This window comes from Zophobas morio, unplaced genomic scaffold (assembly GCF_036711695.1).
Source record: "Zophobas morio isolate AGI-343-1 ecotype UQ-CSIRO unplaced genomic scaffold, CSIRO_AGI_Zmor_V1 ptg000006l, whole genome shotgun sequence".
Lineage (NCBI taxonomy): Eukaryota > Metazoa > Arthropoda > Insecta > Coleoptera > Tenebrionidae > Zophobas > Zophobas morio.
Genome location: NW_026972111.1, coordinates 14,718,361 through 14,736,478, shown reverse-complemented (window position 1 = coordinate 14,736,478; position 18,118 = coordinate 14,718,361). Strand labels below are relative to the sequence as shown.

Here is an 18,118-nt window from a genome sequence, read left to right as displayed (position 1 = left end):
GCGAATCAGAACAGAATTGCCATCCCGTGCATCAACGCCACGTGCACACGTTGATGAGTGATTTAAATCTGGTAGTACCGGAGCCGCTCCCCTTCGAAGTAGGTTATTCAGTCAGTCGGGGATTCGGTGCGTAAAGACCATAAAAATAAACAAACTCGTTGAGTTGTACCGTTATTACGACAATCGAACCACCTGGTGGTACTCGTACAACCACTCCGTGCGTGGTCTGAGTAGGCGTCGTGCTCCACCCGGGATACCAGTACGAGGGTAATCCAGAAAGTAAGTCAGTTGGACTTTTAAAAAGCGACAGGGCTATTAATAAAGATTACACATTTTTATAAATTATTTCGGGACGTAATTGGTAGTTCGATTAAGGTACTACCTTTTTTATATGTCCCATCAGTAGGAATCAACTGTCTGATATCTAACGGTTTGCAAAAAATGTTCTCGCATTAAACTAGAAGATTTGACAATTGATGATTGGTTTAAAAAACGAAATTGTGAGGCTTCTCAGTGGAGACATAGCCGCTCAGCTACAGGCTCAAACGCCCAAAGTTTCTGTATTACCCTCGTACTAATACGTGGGAATTGACCGGATTCTTGAGCAAACAGTACCGGACCTAACACCTGTGTTTGCTTCGGCCTTAATGGAGCCAGCAATTGTTCACCACAAGTTTTTCTGAGGAGTTTTCAAAGAGCCCATCGTAAATGCACGAATTGTCAAGGATGCCCTTCTTCTTTAACTTATGGGCGCCTTCCAGGAACGACGATTCTACCTGTACTTCGAGGAACTTACCTGATTTGTACCTTTGTTGTTGTGCAAAAGTTGATGGGAGACAATTAACGTGGAAGGTCGGGCCCTTTATTTAACCCATGTTAGTGATGTCATGGCTGACCGCTGTGTAGGTGGGTGGGTTGATAGGAAAAACATGTTAGTGACAGTTAAGACTAATTAACTATTCTACACTTGATGTGTGGTGAACCGTGTGCTTTCTTATGTGGTCTGTTGTGATAATGATTGGCATTATCGCCAGTTCATTTAGATTTCTAATTGTTTGACACATGTGAACATGCCGCTACGTTTTTTCTTTCGATGCGGTGAGCTGGCTGATAGAGAGTTTAAAATTCAAGGCGGTAATTCAGAGTGACAGTGAACTGAAATAAAGTATTTTAGAAAATTTGATTTTGGTTATTAGTGCCAGAACTATTGCTATTGTATAATATAATAGCATAGATGTTTTTAAATATATGTAATCTAATGTGCTGATTGAAATCATTTGGAGAATTTTGAGAGTATTTTGATTTTGTGTAGTTGGAAAATTAACATCAAAAATACACTTAACAACAAAAGTACCGTAACGTTTATTAAATTAAGTGCGATCAATAAACATATTAAATTGTAAAATATAGTGCATATATTATAAACAAATAATTCCACAAATACAAAATTAATTTTCTGTTTAAAATAAATTTGAAAGAAAAAGACAACGGTTATAAACATAGTATTTTTTGATGATGTTTAAAAAAATACTATATTTATTTTCAGTTACCTTGGAGAAACACATAATGAGGCATTCGTTTTATTGTTCAAATATAACTTATTTTATGCCATTTAACTTATTATTACATTCCTATATATTATTAATTTTTTGTTATAAATGTGTTTAATTAGTGCAAACTTAGAAATAATAATGATAGTCGTTATTTACGCTAATGCTAGGACGTACTTTATATTTAAAGCTACAATTAATGTAATTAATTTTATCATTTTTGCAGCCGAATTTGTAGAAAAATACTTAATTTATTATATTTTGGTTAAAACTACGTTGTTAATGTGCTATGGCACTAGTCACTGGTGAAAACCTTCTCGAATTATACTTAAGTATATGTAAAGCGAAAGAAGGTGTTCTTAGGTTATGTGGGAGTTATAAAGTGAAGACATTTGAGATCTGCCCATACCTAAACTCTTTAGCAAACCCACAGTTGTAAATAACAATCGCTGCATCCTCGGCTGTATTGATTACATGGGTATTATTGTTAGCAATGGTGAAGACTACATTATTCCATTTTTTTCCCCAAGAGTATATAAATGTACATATATCATTCTTTAGTCCATTTGTCAGTCACTAATAAGTAGTCTATTTGATGGAAACGTCAAAGCTGACGTAACTTCGCCCCATTTTCTAATAAAATTAGAATTACAACTTTGGAATTTTAAAAACTTGCATCAGAGAGTTATTAATTAAGAAAAAACGCATGCATTCAATGTCCTTTCTCCAATTAAAAAAATGTTATTTTTTTCACCAGAATACCATACCAGAAGTATAATAATAATATTAATTTTATAATATCCAGCTAATTATGTTCTTCTGTCGAGCAGGAATGAACATTAATAATAGAATCGAAAATGTGATAAAAGTCGAAAAAAGCGCTAATCCTGACTTTTTTTTTAAATTAGTCTTATTTTCGAAAGACCTAGTCTCACCCAATCGCCCTCTATCTTCTTAAAAAATATGTCATTTGCCAAAATCTGTCTTATCTTAACAAGTACTAGCCCCGCCCACCCGCCCTCTATTTTCTTGGAAGGTATGTCATTTGCCAAAATCAATCTTATCTTAGCAAGTACTAGCACCACCTACCCACCCTCTTGTCATTCTAACTGCTAATTTTGTTTCTGTTCAGTATAAGATCATTCATTTCATTCAGTTCGGATAAAATCAATCACTGAAAAGGAGACAGGGTGGGTGGACGGGGCTAATTATGTTCTTCTATCGAATGAGAATGGAAACTAATAATAGAATCTAGGATGTGAAAAAAGTAGAAAAAAGCACTAATCGTAACTTTTTTATTAAAATCAGTCTTATCTATCAGTCTTAGTATTTTTTCTTTTAATAAAACTGGTTTTATCCTTTTTTTGGAGAATTTTTCGAAAATATGTTTTCTTTTTTCTTTATTATTTGAAGAGACCAACAAAAAGGATCGCAATCAACGAAAAATTCTCAATATATCCATCTTTTTTCGTTTTAACTGAATCCGATTAACCAACCGACCAACAAAATCCTAAAAATTCAAAGAAATCTGAAACTTCTAATAATTCCAAAGTGTTCAAAATCTTCAGTGCTTATGAAACTCTAGTCATTCTAAGACCTCAAATATCCTATAAATTAGAAAGGCTGGCGAAATTCTAAATTGTAAATAAACTGAAATTCTAAAATTCTAAGTATGAAAAAGTCTTCTAAACTTCGATTATTTCCAAAGTGTCCAATCTGCAATAATTCTAAGGATTCCAGACATTCTAAAGACCTTAAAGATTCTAGAAATTAAAAAGATTAGAGAAATCCCAAATTGTAAATAAATTGAAATTCTAAGATTCTAAATATAAGAAAAATCCAAGAGAAACCTAACACTTTTAAAGATTATAAATAATATTTTTATTTTGTACGTCACTGGTTTTCGGTACATTCCTAACGACTAGAAATAAAAAAATGCCGAACTAGTCCGGCAAAAACCTAGGGATTTTTTGATAATTGTCGACATTGGTTGGTATTATCGCTTGTCATTCTATAACTGGCAACTTGCGGTTTCTACAATAAAGCAAAAGTTTTGAGCTAAAGTACCCCATTTACGACATTGTTAAAATATGCACACCATATTTTGGGAATAAACAAAGTAAATAAACAATATAATCAACAACAATTTTATTTATAAAAATCGGTATAAAAAAATCGTATATGTATAACGTCGTTTTCGAAAACCTCCACTCCTAAAAAGTTCAAAACGCAACCATAAATACAATTTCAAAACAATCTTTGATATTTTACACTATTAAAAAAATCTGTCCTTTGTAACAGAAGTGACGTAGTGTCAGATACTGTTATCCAAACAGTTGACGTTTGTTGCCAAATTATCAAAACCAAACAGATAACAATGCTTTACTTAAAAAATACTGTTAGTAAATATCAAAGCCTGCTATGTAATCGTATTATGGGTTCTCCTCGTGAATAACCCTGTAAATATAACTACTTGAAATTAACCCAATTTTTTTCATTGTTTTTATAGCTTTACCGAACCTGACAAACTAGAGGTTTCTTTATTTGTACACTGACCGGAAAAAAAAAACCGGCCACCCTGAAATATTTCAGAGTGACCGGTTTTTCTGGCGGTCAGTATATCCAGAGTCTAAATAATTTAAGAAATGCAAGAAAGTTTTAATGTACCTATTTAAAAAGTACCAGAACAGTTTAACAGAAAATTAAGAAGTCATTTAACCACTTGACGCTGCAATCGCCCACACTTAAAAGTGAATTGAAAATCCAAACAAACGTACCCGTCTTCAGCTGATTGTTTAACCTTATACTGGTTTGGTATTGTGACCTATGTAGAAACTCTCTCAAGTCATTTAAAAAAATGTTTCACATTATAAGGGAGTACTTCTAATAAAAGCTCTTTAATGAGTTTATGGAATTATGTCATCAGGTTTTTAATAGGGATAAACATATTGTATTTTTTTCAAATTATTTCAACGCCATGTGATATTTGAAAAATTTAATAGGAGGAACTCACAATCAGCAAAATTCATCTGTATTTCTCTTTTCTATTGTGAATAGTCAGTGTTGACAAAGACAATTTGCTTGTTAGAGCCAATTCGAGGATTTTTTTTGTTAACAGCTCTTTAGAAACAGTAAAGGATTAAGATTGTTTAAATTTTGGGGAATTATTTAATAAACAAAAATCGCAAAATAAGTAAAAAAAAGAGAAGACTGCAGATAGAACTGAACCGTTTTATCTATTTTTGATGTATAAAACCTTGATTCATTGTGTGATCTCGTGCCAATGGCAAACCACAGAAAAGGACTATTTTTTGTAGCTACTAATTTAAATGGCTCCTTATAATCTTAGAGAACTTCGAAACACCGATCTCATAAAAATTTCCGAGAAGTTTGTTACATAATTTTGGACGTAAGTTGTAAAATTTGATCCGACTTATTCTTGGACAGCCCATGTGCTTAAAGCTAAAATAACTGTTGATTAAATTAAAATTAAAGTGAGAATTACTTAATATAGCGTCATTAGTTTTTTGGAGGCTATGACAGACAAATTTTGGTTAATATTTTCGTCATCATTGGGTAGTTTCGGTGGTTAACCGACAGTTACATGAAAAATTAGGGTTTGCGTGTGGAAACATAAATTGTATTAATCGTTTCTTTAGTTTTCGTCGGGTAGTAAGCAAACATGGTTCACCTTTATTTAATTTCGAAATCACGGGTTGCAAATTTAAGAGAAACCATCTAACTCTAAAAGTTCAAGTGTTAGCTAATTAAAATATTGCTCGGTTTTCATTTAATATGGAATTAAGCACGGTCACAGTTCCATTTTATCATCAGCCATTTAAATGCTTTATAAAAAATCACTTCCGTGTTAGCCAACTCAACAATGGTAGTATTTTTGATCGAACCGGCGAAGCAACCCATGCTGAACGTCTCGCTAATTGAGTTAACTTCATCAGGAAATAGTTGAGTGTGAAGAATGCAACTGCAATTCTATTTCAAATTGGTTTCAGATTACCACTACAATTCTTTTGGAAATTAGCCAGGTAGAAAGTTTCCAACCGAAACCGTTGCGAAGCATTTCTTTTTTGTATTTCAAGTAAACGCGTCTTTGTTTTCTTCACACAGACTCATCAAGTTTTGCAAGCTCTCAGATTTGTTCGCGTAAGTACTTTACCGTTTACTCATAATTGTGTCATTTGGGTTGGATGTATTTGTCCGACCTTGCGATGTTCAGGTTGAACTGACACAGGCAAATTGGCGATAGTGCGAAATCGGCATTTGCTTCGCCAATTTCATCAGCAATTTCCTTTTTAAAATTGTGCAATTGCTGTAAAAACACCTATATCCTTTTTCAGTTTACGAACACGGTTGTACGTGTGGACATTGTAACGTATGTGTAGGTATTATAATTTTCTACTTAATTCATGTTATAACTTAGATTTAATCTATATCATTGAAAAGCAATTGGAAAGCAAAACTGGACGTCGTATATTTTCCATTGAAGAAGTAGGAGTGTTGTATTTTAGTGTTGAATATTAGCAACTCGTTTTCAGTTCGAAAAAGGCAAAACGCCTTCTAGTTTTATATAATTTGTCATTTTTGCTCTTGCAGGTACACAAGTCAAGGATTCTTTTTTTAAATTGTGAGTCAGAGCGCGTTAAAGATGAAGAGTCATCATTGTGGACATCTCGAAAAAGGTTAATTAGAATGAAATTCAACATCTAGCGAGCATGTACAATTACGTAATTTAAAACCATTTTGTCGTCAATGAGGTCGATGCACATCCTGTTTCGTGTTCTTTTTAAACATTCTTGCTGGACAACGAGACGGATAACTGAATTTTGTGTCGCTTTGAATCATCGCGAACAACATGTTCCAGCACGTGCCTGTCTCTTATTACTCAATCCGTCATTGTAACTAGAGGACAATGAAGAGAATGAGAATTAGTATCTTATTTAAAATTTAACAGCGAATTGGTTCGGAACAATGCGTTACACGAGAGTGAAAACAAAATATCGACAATATATCACACGCTGACGTCATAAACTCACTTTTCATTTTGTTGTCGCCCATAAAACAGTTGAGCAATAGTTACAAGGTGGTTAATATTAAAATTTCTTGACAAATTCCTCAGCTAACGAGTTCGCTGTGTTCTTTCTTCATCAGTTCCTCGTTTGTCTCGCCGCAACGCTCGTTTCCACTCTAGTTTTGTCAATTTGGAAGTCCCGTTAGGAGTTCCCGAGTTCCCATACGGTTACATGAGTTTATTTACAATTCTGGCACACATGCCGTGTCCAAACAGTTCCAACAACGTGAAAAAAAGTGAAAACGGTATTGTAAGAAGGAACGTTTTCGCGGCAAGGCTCTATTGTGTTCGCGGCGACCTTTTCCCGAGATCAACGCCCTCTCTTCATCATGTTTATAGTAAGGTGTAGTGAAAATAGTCTTCAGCAAACACTTTCTAATTTGTTTGAAATGTTGAATTTATACATGAGAATGGAGGAACGGCGTGGGGCACAACATAGCGCACACGCCATACAGTACGTCGAGAGATAACTAACAAGATCAGTCCACAGCTTCCTGTTTGTTCTTTCGCAATGACTTGGCGCCCGAAGAGGCCTTGGAACAATAGCGGAGGTTTATGGGAATCGCGCCGGTGAAAAACGGTGATGAATAAGCGTCGAAGACCGGTTATATAAATTAAATTGCTTTGTTTCATTATCTGGGTGTCGGACTCAAAAAGTTGAATAACCATCAGCCTTCACCACCTGGATTAATTTAATTATTGTAAACCGATTGTTGTTTATTTTGTTCAGATGTTCGAAAAATGTTTGAGGTAATAGGGGTCTAAAAGTGATCACTGGCCCCAAGAAAAAACCGGTTGACGATGATTAAAAAGTGTCAAAATGTGAAATATCAGGCTCTTGCCATTGCGTAACAGTTGGTTTCCGCAGTCGGTTGCAACTTTTAACCGGAAAGTGGATGTGGGTAGGAAAGACAGTTGCACTGGTACAAACAAGATAAAAAAAGTTTATGAAAATCATGTATGTATCTAGTTTCTAAGACATCACTCATTTCGTTTTATCCTTTGTTGACTTAAGTTAATCTAATATAAATCAAAAGATTAGCGCAGTTAAAGTGCTAATAATTACTGCAAATATGCTTTTCGTCTGTTTATTTAATCTCGTGGACAAACGAGTCAATTAATTTACTGGTGGAGGATCAGGCTCAGATTGCTTTGTCTTTTCACAAAGGTATTCAAATCTAATAAGAACTGATTAAAAATAAACTTGTAAGTATGGAATTTCTGCAGTCTTATTAGAATATTAGTCGATTTTGTAATAGTTTTACATGTATATTTTATAGTAATCAGGTCCCTTTCTGTGTTGTACTCATATTTGTTGAAATGCTTATTAATAAAAGATTTGTTCTTATAAGCTTTTAGTGTTTTTTGACATCGTTTACTGTGTTATTGTTCTTCCTATCAACAAACTTTTCTACAACAGCCGATCATTTATGAATCATTGGCCTCTGTTTGGTGTGGTTTGTAGACGGTTTAAGTATTCAATGCAAATTAATAAATATAATAAATATACTGCCCAGAAGGTAGCGAACATTATCAAGGGATGTCATTAATTACGAAAAAAATATTGAAAAATGTCTTTGTCGTATTTTGAAGGAGATATGTGATTTTAAATTTGGGCTCCCTATATTTAAACAAAATATTGTTTCGATTGTCACAATAACTAATAATGACACGTTTACTTCCCCATGGTAATGCTTAATGACTATTTCTTTTATTGTAGACATAGTAATGAATGCCTTAATTTTATAAAAAAGTGATAAACAGGGTTTTTTGTTTTTTTTTATGTTTTTGATTTTTCTTTGATTTTTTTAGTTTTTCGGTTACCCACAATAATTGAAACTTCAAAAGTAGTAAGAAAAAAATCAAAAGTTATGTGACTAAGTCTTAACTTGTAATTATTTTTATTCCGTTTTTAAAAGCTTTATATTTTACTTAGTTGTTGTAATTTTCATTTTCTGCGTATTTTCAAACATTCACAAATCACAGATATGCGGCTCTGTCATGTTTGAATCGTGCCTCTATCGGCAAATCTAAACAGCAGCTGACGAAAAAAATACTTTAAATTCCAAAAGTCTGATTATTTTAATTTTGGGAAAGTGTCGTAAAACCATGGTCAGATTCTTTTATTGAAAGCTTGAAACGGTCTGCACCCATTGTAGACATAAACGTAAACATCCCAGATAAATAATCGGACTGTACTTGTAAATTGCAACGAATCTTTCGCCTTCGCGGTGTCCCAGAAAGGTCTACGTAAATTGCGGTGGTACGCAGGTAGTACCCTTATTGAATTAAATTGCATTTAAAAGACTGTAACATGCATTATATGTTCGTAATTCAAAAAGAAAATTAAAAAAAATCAAGAATGACCCTTTTGGCAACAAGGTTTACCTACTGCGGTTAAAGATATAGGGGTTGTTGTGTTATCGTCTAAAAAAAGATTCTTATGCATTATGTACGTTCAGCGTTGCCAAATTTACAACGAAAATTTTTTTTGTATTATTATTTTCGTATTTATAAACGTTCCTTATATTGTACCCGCAAGGATAGCCTATACGTACAGCGTGATTCAAAAATGGCGCACTATCTCTTTGACACGCTGGTAATATACCACGTGTTTGTAAAAGAGATACATTATCAGAAGTTTTTTCAAATAAAACACCCTGTATTTGATTACTGCATTATATGCTGTTTTTGTTATTTGTTTTTAAGTATTTTCTATATGTAAATTTAGTTATTCCGATTTTTTACTTTTTAAGAGACACACATATGAAAGAAAGAGAACAAAAAATAGAATAAGGTGTAGTAACAAAATATAAGATGTTCTATTTGAAAAATGTGAAATATTGACATTGAAAATTGTAACCTTTAAAATTTTTTATAATCACTCTGTATAGTAATATTTAATTTATTTGATATCACAGCAGAGCGTGTACCTCTGTTTAACCCTCTCATAAAATAATAGGACACAGATCTTAAATAGTATTTGATATTATAAGTGAAAGAAATGGTATATTATACTGTGGTACTGCTCTCACGAGCCTTATAATGGCATTTTCGCTTACGTATGGTATACGATATTCTATCTTACAGTAGCAGCTTTTACATAAAAGGAAGAATAAGATGAATCCAAACTGAAAGCTGTTTCAATCTAAAAAATTGTATTGTCATTAGATGTATTAGTAGTATCCATTGTTACAGTACATTACATCACTTGTTAATAATACTGAGTTTTTGTTTCGTAAAAACAGTTGCATAAAGTACCCCAAAATCTACTACTGTAAGATAAAACAACATTATTGCAATTTTTTTGTGAATGTTTGCATTGTTAAAAAGTAAAAAAATGAAAATAACGTGGCAACGTCGCATCGCGTAATGGATTATATGATAATATATATAGGATGTTCTATTAAAAAAAAACTAAAACTAAATTGTGTGTTATGTCTCAAGAATAAAACACTGCGTATAATTGAAAATAATTTTATTGCATGGTACTCAAAGAGCCCTATATTTGGTCTGTGACTTTTTTTGTATCATACATGCATAGACAATAAAAACTTAATAAATTACGTATGTGTCTGTATTAAGTAATACGATACTGGTCTTTTTAAAATAATCTTTTTCTACACATATATTAATCTCTTTGAATTCTTTAATATTAAGAGGGATCCTCTTTTAGATTAAAGGAACCATAAGTTGCTTGAGGACAACGGCTGCAGAAGTACTAAAAGAGATATCGGATGAGAAAAAATCATTAATGCGTTTGATTATTTTGAAAGGGTTTAGGCCAGGGATGTTTCTTTCATAATAAGGACAATCCGAGTGCTGAGTATGGGAATTTATCTAACTGCCTAATAATCTTCCCACTTGGTATATATCGCCATACTTTCATATGAGACAGTTTGGTTACGAATTAAAGATTTAAATTCCGCAGAAAAGCGATTTCCAAGCTTGAGAGCTGTGCTCCTGGTTTCTAAGAGTGGGAAATCCGTGTAATTAAGTACATATAATGCATGTTTTTTTTTCTAGAAATATTTTCGTGGAATGATTCTTCAGGTCATTTTTAAATAATTCCCTAGTTTTTAATAAATTCCAGTAAAATAAATTTTTCTTTGGAAGTGCACAATACAACTACCGATTGTGATTAATGATTGTGATTTTTTGGGAAGGTTGGCAACATATTTAAAATTTTATGATGGCGTACCTGATTGTCAAAATGAAATTTAAGACACCAAGTCACCTTCTCATCACGTTTGTAAGGCGCGTTAGGCGTGCTTATGTCAAAGTTGATAACTGTGAGCTGGCTTGTTAACATTGTTGCCAGTAATTCAGAATTACCAGCACAGTCATTTGCTTCAATCATTGATGGGCACTCGGTACTTTGCAGCAGATATTTCCATTATTTAATATTTCAAATAGTTGAAGAAGTTCCAATTTTTATAAATTATCCGCGTAAGCTAAAAACCAACATGCCAAGGAAGCAAGCAGATCATTAATAAATAAATTATAAAGGAGGGGGTCCAGATTTGACCACTGAGGGACAACTAAGTTTGAAAAAAAGTGTCTAAATCGAATATAAAACACATCATTTTTGCAGTTGGTCATGTGTGATTTAATTATTTTAAGAAAGAAGAAAAGCCAAACCCAAAAGTCAGTATAAATAACGTGAACTTGTTGCAAATGTAGTAGTATTTTTCTACTTATTCTTTAATAAAAATAAAAGTTATAAATATTTTAGCAACGCAAACATACTCAATAATTTTTAAAATGTTTCATAATGTTTTCTAGGTAAAAATTACTCATAACGTTTTTAGGAACAGTTTCTTCCATATTTGCGTGATGTGTATTTTTATCGTACCACAGTACTCACCGTTATATGTGGGAATCCCGAATTCATTGTAAAGATAACTATTTAGAAGTTACAGAATCATCTACAGAGTTTAAAATGGAGACAGTTAGCAATTTTGTGGAACTTTTGTTTTTCTAGTAAACCTATTTTTGCTTTTTTTTGCTTTATAACATTTTTTTGGCTAAATTCGAATTGAAAATTGTTTTAACAATAGTTGAAACAGTAATAATTTATAACTGTACAAACATGATGGGAATGATTATTTTGTTTGTGGAATGTTTAGCAAACAATGGCCTTACATGACATGACAAGAGTTGTGAGCATTGGTGAAATTTACTTTTCAGACCACTTTAACTCTAAAATACTTCTAAACGAAAAAGGGTATTTGTATTTTGAAAAAAAGGAATTTTTGGCAACACTGAAGGTATTTCGATGAAGTACGTACTTTGACTGATTACTTGATCAGTTACGGCAGCCTCTGTGTCTATGCAGTTTAGATTATTAAAACAACACTCTCGTATTTCTAAAATGTTGTGTTCAAGACGTAATATTTTACCAAAAAAAAAAAAAAGATTCAACAGAATATATGGCTTACCTCAAAGAAACTTTATTCTTATTATATTTATCTTTTCATAGTGTAATGCCGACTTTTTATTTTATTGTGCATAATTTGTTTCTTTCCTTGTATTCAGCGATGTCTGTTTGATAATGTTGGAAACAAAACAGTTCTTTATTGTTCGTGATTTTATTATATTTTGAGAGACTGGAAATATCTAAAAATCAGTCCATTTTGCCACATTCGATACTGTAAGTAGAAAATTACTATTCTATCACAGTACTGCTTTTGGTTAATCTTCAACAAAATATACTGAAAATATTAAATACATGAGATGTATTTAAAAGCTTGGACCTTTGCATACATTAAGTTACATTAATTGATGAATACTTTTCTTGTTAGATAGTGAGACTGAACGACCCGCATTACAGGACTATTCTGACACACACACACAGAGAGAGAAACTGAGCGTGATCGTAATCAATTTGAAATAATGTAAAATATTAAATTAAGGATATAAATATTATTATGGATGATATAAATTATAAAATAAAAAGACCTATTGTCTTCATCATCGTTATCAAAATCTAAAAAGAAACAATGGGCTTGAGGTAAAAAAACTCCACCTATTGGTGTTCCATATTGTGTTATGCTCTCATTGGGTCGTTCGACATATTTAAATTCAGTGTGGTTTTTAAAAAATCAAATGCAGCTTTTGATTTTTGTTTTGGGAAGTCCACATGAAATGTCTACTCAAAATCATTGGTAATTGATGTAAGTCCAGATTGAGCAGTGTAGACCCTAGTGCTTTATAAATAAAAAGTTTCATGGATGAATTCGGTATTTTTATTTACATTTTGAGGTGAGATGTGAATGGAAACCATTATGCTTATTTGTCGTTTTCTGCTTCACATTTTTGCTACACAAATTTCTCCAATAGACGATTTATTAAAGTCATATGATAGAGAATTATTAATTCCTGACGTGCGCTTGACAGGCGGAGACAAATATAGAGTTTTTTTTTTTTGAGTTTTAAAAGTTATGTATAGTATTTGTTTGACTCAGGGTAAACTTTAAATTCTATTTTATTGGGAATACTGAATTTTTGGTACATACAATTATACCAATCAATGGAATTAAACAATATTTTTCTTACAACTTATTTTTAATCTGATAATCTTAGCTTTCCGTCATTTATGTTGGACTAAAATTCGCAGACTAGCGACTTTTATTTTTAAAAGCAAATCGCTCAATTTTATTTAAACTATAACAGTTTTGATTTCGGTATATTTAAATTCAATGTGGTGTTTAAATTTGCCAATAAATAGATGATTTATTGAAGCCACATGATTGAGAACGATTAAATTCGGTATGAGGAAGGCGGCCGAGGATGCACAGCTGATTGCCATCCTCTGACTCACTCGGGTCCTCGAGCCGAGTTTAGTCGAACGAGCGTTTCATACCGAAGCCTGACGGATCAGAATCAGACTCATTCTTGCCCACAATTTGTCAAACTGTGTGGGAGGTGCACCAAGGGAAGTTTTCACTTCAAAAATCTAGTTTTGTTTGTGTTTTGACAATAAGTTGTCTTTTGAATTTGTTTTGACTCAGGAGTGCTAAAACAGTTAATGAACAAAGGGATACTGGTTAACTCAAAATTGCTTTGTAGAAAGAATAAAGAGGGAGGCACTGTTCAGATTCGTTAAACCAATTGTTTGTGTTTTTCAAAAATATCAAAATGATCTGATTTTATGATTATCGCACATAATACTGTTTTAAATTTAATTAAATGACGTAACAAGTGTTTAATATATTTATTTTGAAAATAAAGTGTTTTCATGTAGAGAACATGTAATAACGTCTCGGATAATGTTCAGGCGCAGAGATCATGACTCATGATTTGATTTATAATTGTCAGAAAGAAGAGAAGTTAGATGAAACACCGTGTGCAGTTTAAGTTATAAACTAACTTTATTCACGATCAGATGCATGTCCGAGAAATGTGGTACCTTTTGTCTGCGAATCGCTGGTGCATACAGTCTTACATTAAGAACCATTGGATGTGCCACATAAATAATGGAATACCTCGTTAATTTATATGTTAATATCTTCATCTTCGGCATGTTGATTTCTTTAATAGTTACTTCCTTTTTTCATTGTTTTTTTTAAGAAGAATTTCATCTTTTGTAGTTTATTACAGTAATTATTTACGCAACTTATAATTATCTACGTTTCTAGACCTAAATAAAATTTCTAAAGTGCCCAAAAGTGTGTTTTTAAGTAAAAACCGGAATGTGCACGACACGGGCCGCCTTTCAATCTACTGTACCTTGTTTGACACATCGGTATAACTTAATCTAACATGAATTTCCTTTCAATCACAACTGTTGCTCGGTCTAGTTTTTCTTCAACAGTTGACTCATTCCCAACCTTGAATGATGCATGCATGCATGGCATCATCTTCATCTCATACATTTCCTAAAACATCTTTTTGCATTTGCGGTTAGTTGCGGAAGCCTGAATTTTTTGTGGAGGGTGACGAAAGTTGGCGCACACACCACCGGAAGAACTGAAGCCACATCCTCCGGTCGGGAGTAAACAGTTTTTCAGATGTTTATTTTATTAGGAGAAACGACGGCTAATTAACCTCGGCTGATGTTAAGGTTATGCCATTGCACTTTTGACGGTTACTTTGTGTAAATGAGGCCGCCACATAAAATGTCACCACCTGTTGCTTTTACCTAGGCATTTTCTAACCATTGCGTAAATTGCATCGCATTAAATGCGGCGAAGATGGTGATAAAGTTAAATTTTTATTAAACACGTAATCGTGGTGTTTCGCAAGTTTCTTTTGGTGGGACACACCTTTTTCACTCCAATAAATAGCGACAATTAATTAATTGATTGATTGGGTGGCACTTCATGTATTTTTCAAATAATTACTATAATTAAATCAGTGTTTTTTCTTGTTGTTTTTTTCTACGATAACTTATAAGTTATGGTCACGTGTTGTAATTAAAATCTAACTGGTAAAAATAACAATGATTAGAATGAGTATAATGTCGTGCTGCGCACAACGCTACTGCTGCTATTGGATTAGGTTCATGTATTACGTTACCCGATTACATGTTTTTAATAAGGCCGTATCTAACCTTCTAATACCGGTAACTTTGTCCTGGTGATAAGTTCCAATGTAGTACGAAGTTGCTATTTTACAACCCCTTCAGCACGATGAGTGGGAGTTCGATGGTTCAGCAGAGCCAAGAAACAGGAAGTAAATTAAAAATAAAGAGAAAACTAAATGAAAATAAAAGTGATCTACGGTATGTATATATGTAAATGAAAGGTTACGAGTGTCAAAGAGAAGTTTGTGCAACTGATATCAAAATATTAGTATTCATTCTCACAAAAAGATAAAAGGTTCTAGCATGGACAAATCTTACGATAAAGTCGTCAAAGTTGTTTCACTGATTGATGTAGCATATGTTTTAAAAAAATCCTGAATGTGTACTGAAATCCCGAATGTATCCTCATGTGTAATAATAATAATCTAATAATATTTCGTTCGGCAGCCTGGATTATAAAGACAAGTAGTAGGTACTTCTAGATATAAGCCGTGGAACATAAAAATTAAATTAAAGAAAGCAAACCTTTATCTGAAAATTAATTAATTTAATAAATGAATAATATTCCTGTGGATACCCTTCGTTTCTGTAGTAATAGGAGGTCAAATTGCCTGAGCAAGTCTTAATATATAGTGTGAGTCACTAAGCGCGCGTTCCTGGATATCTCATTAACTATTAGAAATAGAAAAAAAAGTGTAAGACCAAAGTTGTTGGATTCTTTGAGGACTATACTCCAGAATAATTTTAAAGTATACAGAATTTTTTAAGTCGTAACACACAACTTATTTTCTTTTATGAAACAATGTACATATTTTTACATATTTTGATTCACTTCTTCTGAGGCTTTACAACCGGAGTGTATTTTTGAAATTCCGTTGCACGTTATTCCAATTTTCTTGAAATTTTTTAGCGATTGACGGGTTCACAAGAAAAAATGTAGTAGGGTTATTTTTTAAATCTGTGTTATAATATTTTGCGGATAGATAACAAAATGTACGCGGTTTGTTATGGTATAAACAAGGTAAAATTTTCAAATAAACAATGTTTATAAAATTTTTTTTTTTCGAATATCGATCTTGTATAGGTATATAAAGTTATTAGTTATGCGTATTATCAGTTTGAGTAGGTGTAGTGTAATATTATTAATAACAACGCAGTATCCACAAATTTTCGAGAAAATGGGATGAATCACCTTGTATTAACAATTCTAAAAAAATTGAATGCTTTGATAAATCACACGTAAATAATATTGTGCATATTTTAGATATATTCGGTAAAATTTTGCTTTGACGTCATCAACTTTTTTGAGAGGGGATAAACGGATAAATTTCGATTAACGATTTATTAAAAACGTTTGCAAGATTTCAGAACACTCGGCTTTGTAATTTCAAAATTAAATTGTAAAATTTTGTTATATTTTTGATTTTTTTTTCCGAAAAAAACTGGATACTTAGGACAAAGCTCACACGGATACACAAACTACAAGTGAAGGAATGTTATTTTATAAAATTTAAATAACAGTTACTATCATAAATTTTGGAGATGGCGTCATCCATTTGTTGGTAAATTTTGGCTAGCGTTTTACTTTCTACACGATGTTCTTAATGTATATACAAAATTTGACAACAATCAGCCCGGTATTTTCATAGATCTGTCTAATAAAAATCGACACAGACGCGAACAGACAGCAGACAGACAGTCGGAAGCAAGAGACCTAATTTTTTCGTACTCTAGGGGTCTTGGAACGTCGCGAAAACATGGGACTCGTTAGTCGCTCGACAGATTCGATTACAGTACTTCCTTAGCTTACACATGGGACGTAAAAAGGATATTACAAGTGGCAAATTACCATGGAGTTGTTTAATATTTCTTCCTAAGAATGCAAGTAACTTGAAATAAACTGTGCAGATTTCATTTACATGAATGTTAAATCTGAGCTGAGAATCTAGATAGGACCCCTAGATTACGTATATTGTCACATGTCTTTAAAGATTCATTTTTTTTAATATACATACTGGATTGGTTCTACACCTGTCGTGCAAACGTCATGCATTTATCTTTATCTTTAAGCAAGTTATTTAACTTAGTCCAACTTTATCTTCTTGTAGGCTTAAACAGTCATCAAATGTGGCACTTCTACAAAATATTTTCAGATCGTCTACATAGAGTAAACATTGAGAAAACAATCTATTGACAACATTATTAGCAAATATTAGGAATAAAAGGGGACCCAAAGTTGACCCCTGGGGTTAAATGAAATGATTTAAACCCTTGATATTCAACGAAATTGTCTCCTATCACTTGGATACCATTCAAATAGTTTTAATTAGATCGTTTGATAAACCAAAACTATCTAATTTTTGTAAAATTAAGTGGTGCTGCACTTGATTAAAAGCTTTAGAAAAATCTGTGAAAATCGTATCATCTAGAGCATCTGAAATATAATTTACGAACGTCCATAAGTTCGTGGCTGTAGACTTGCCTTTTATGAATCCATGATATTGGATCGCTAAATATAATGGACAGCATCACAATAGCATATTGTTACGAAAGAAACCCATAGGCCGTCCCGGTGCGACGCCTATGGGTTCTAGTATGTACGGCGATGATGACTCATCGGCCGGGCGCGTTCGTTAACGAAAAGCCTGGAAGCAGAAGTCGCGATGGGTAATCCAGAAAAACGTTGAAGCGGCGTTCTCGATCCATCGAGAAGAACGAATAGGTTTAAAATAGAGGCCACCGTCGGGAACGATTAGTATTGAGTTAAGGAATCAACGGTTGTTTTATCTAGAGGGTCTGGAATATGAACTGTATGTGTAAAGGTAAAAACACAAAGCCTAGGAATAGTAAAAGCTTTATTTTCCGCTTGGTATAATAATATATTGCTTATATTTATTACTATGGTGACGATATATATTTATGCATTTTCTGTCTAATTACAATACAATTTTAAAG

General features: G+C 32.8%; 1 protein-coding gene across 1 annotated transcript in view; it reads left to right on the top strand.

Moving 5' to 3' along the window:
* LOC135123131 (uncharacterized) overlaps nt 1-18,118 on the top strand; it is a 39,005-nt gene that overhangs the window by 356 nt on the left and 20,531 nt on the right. The window lies entirely within an intron of this gene.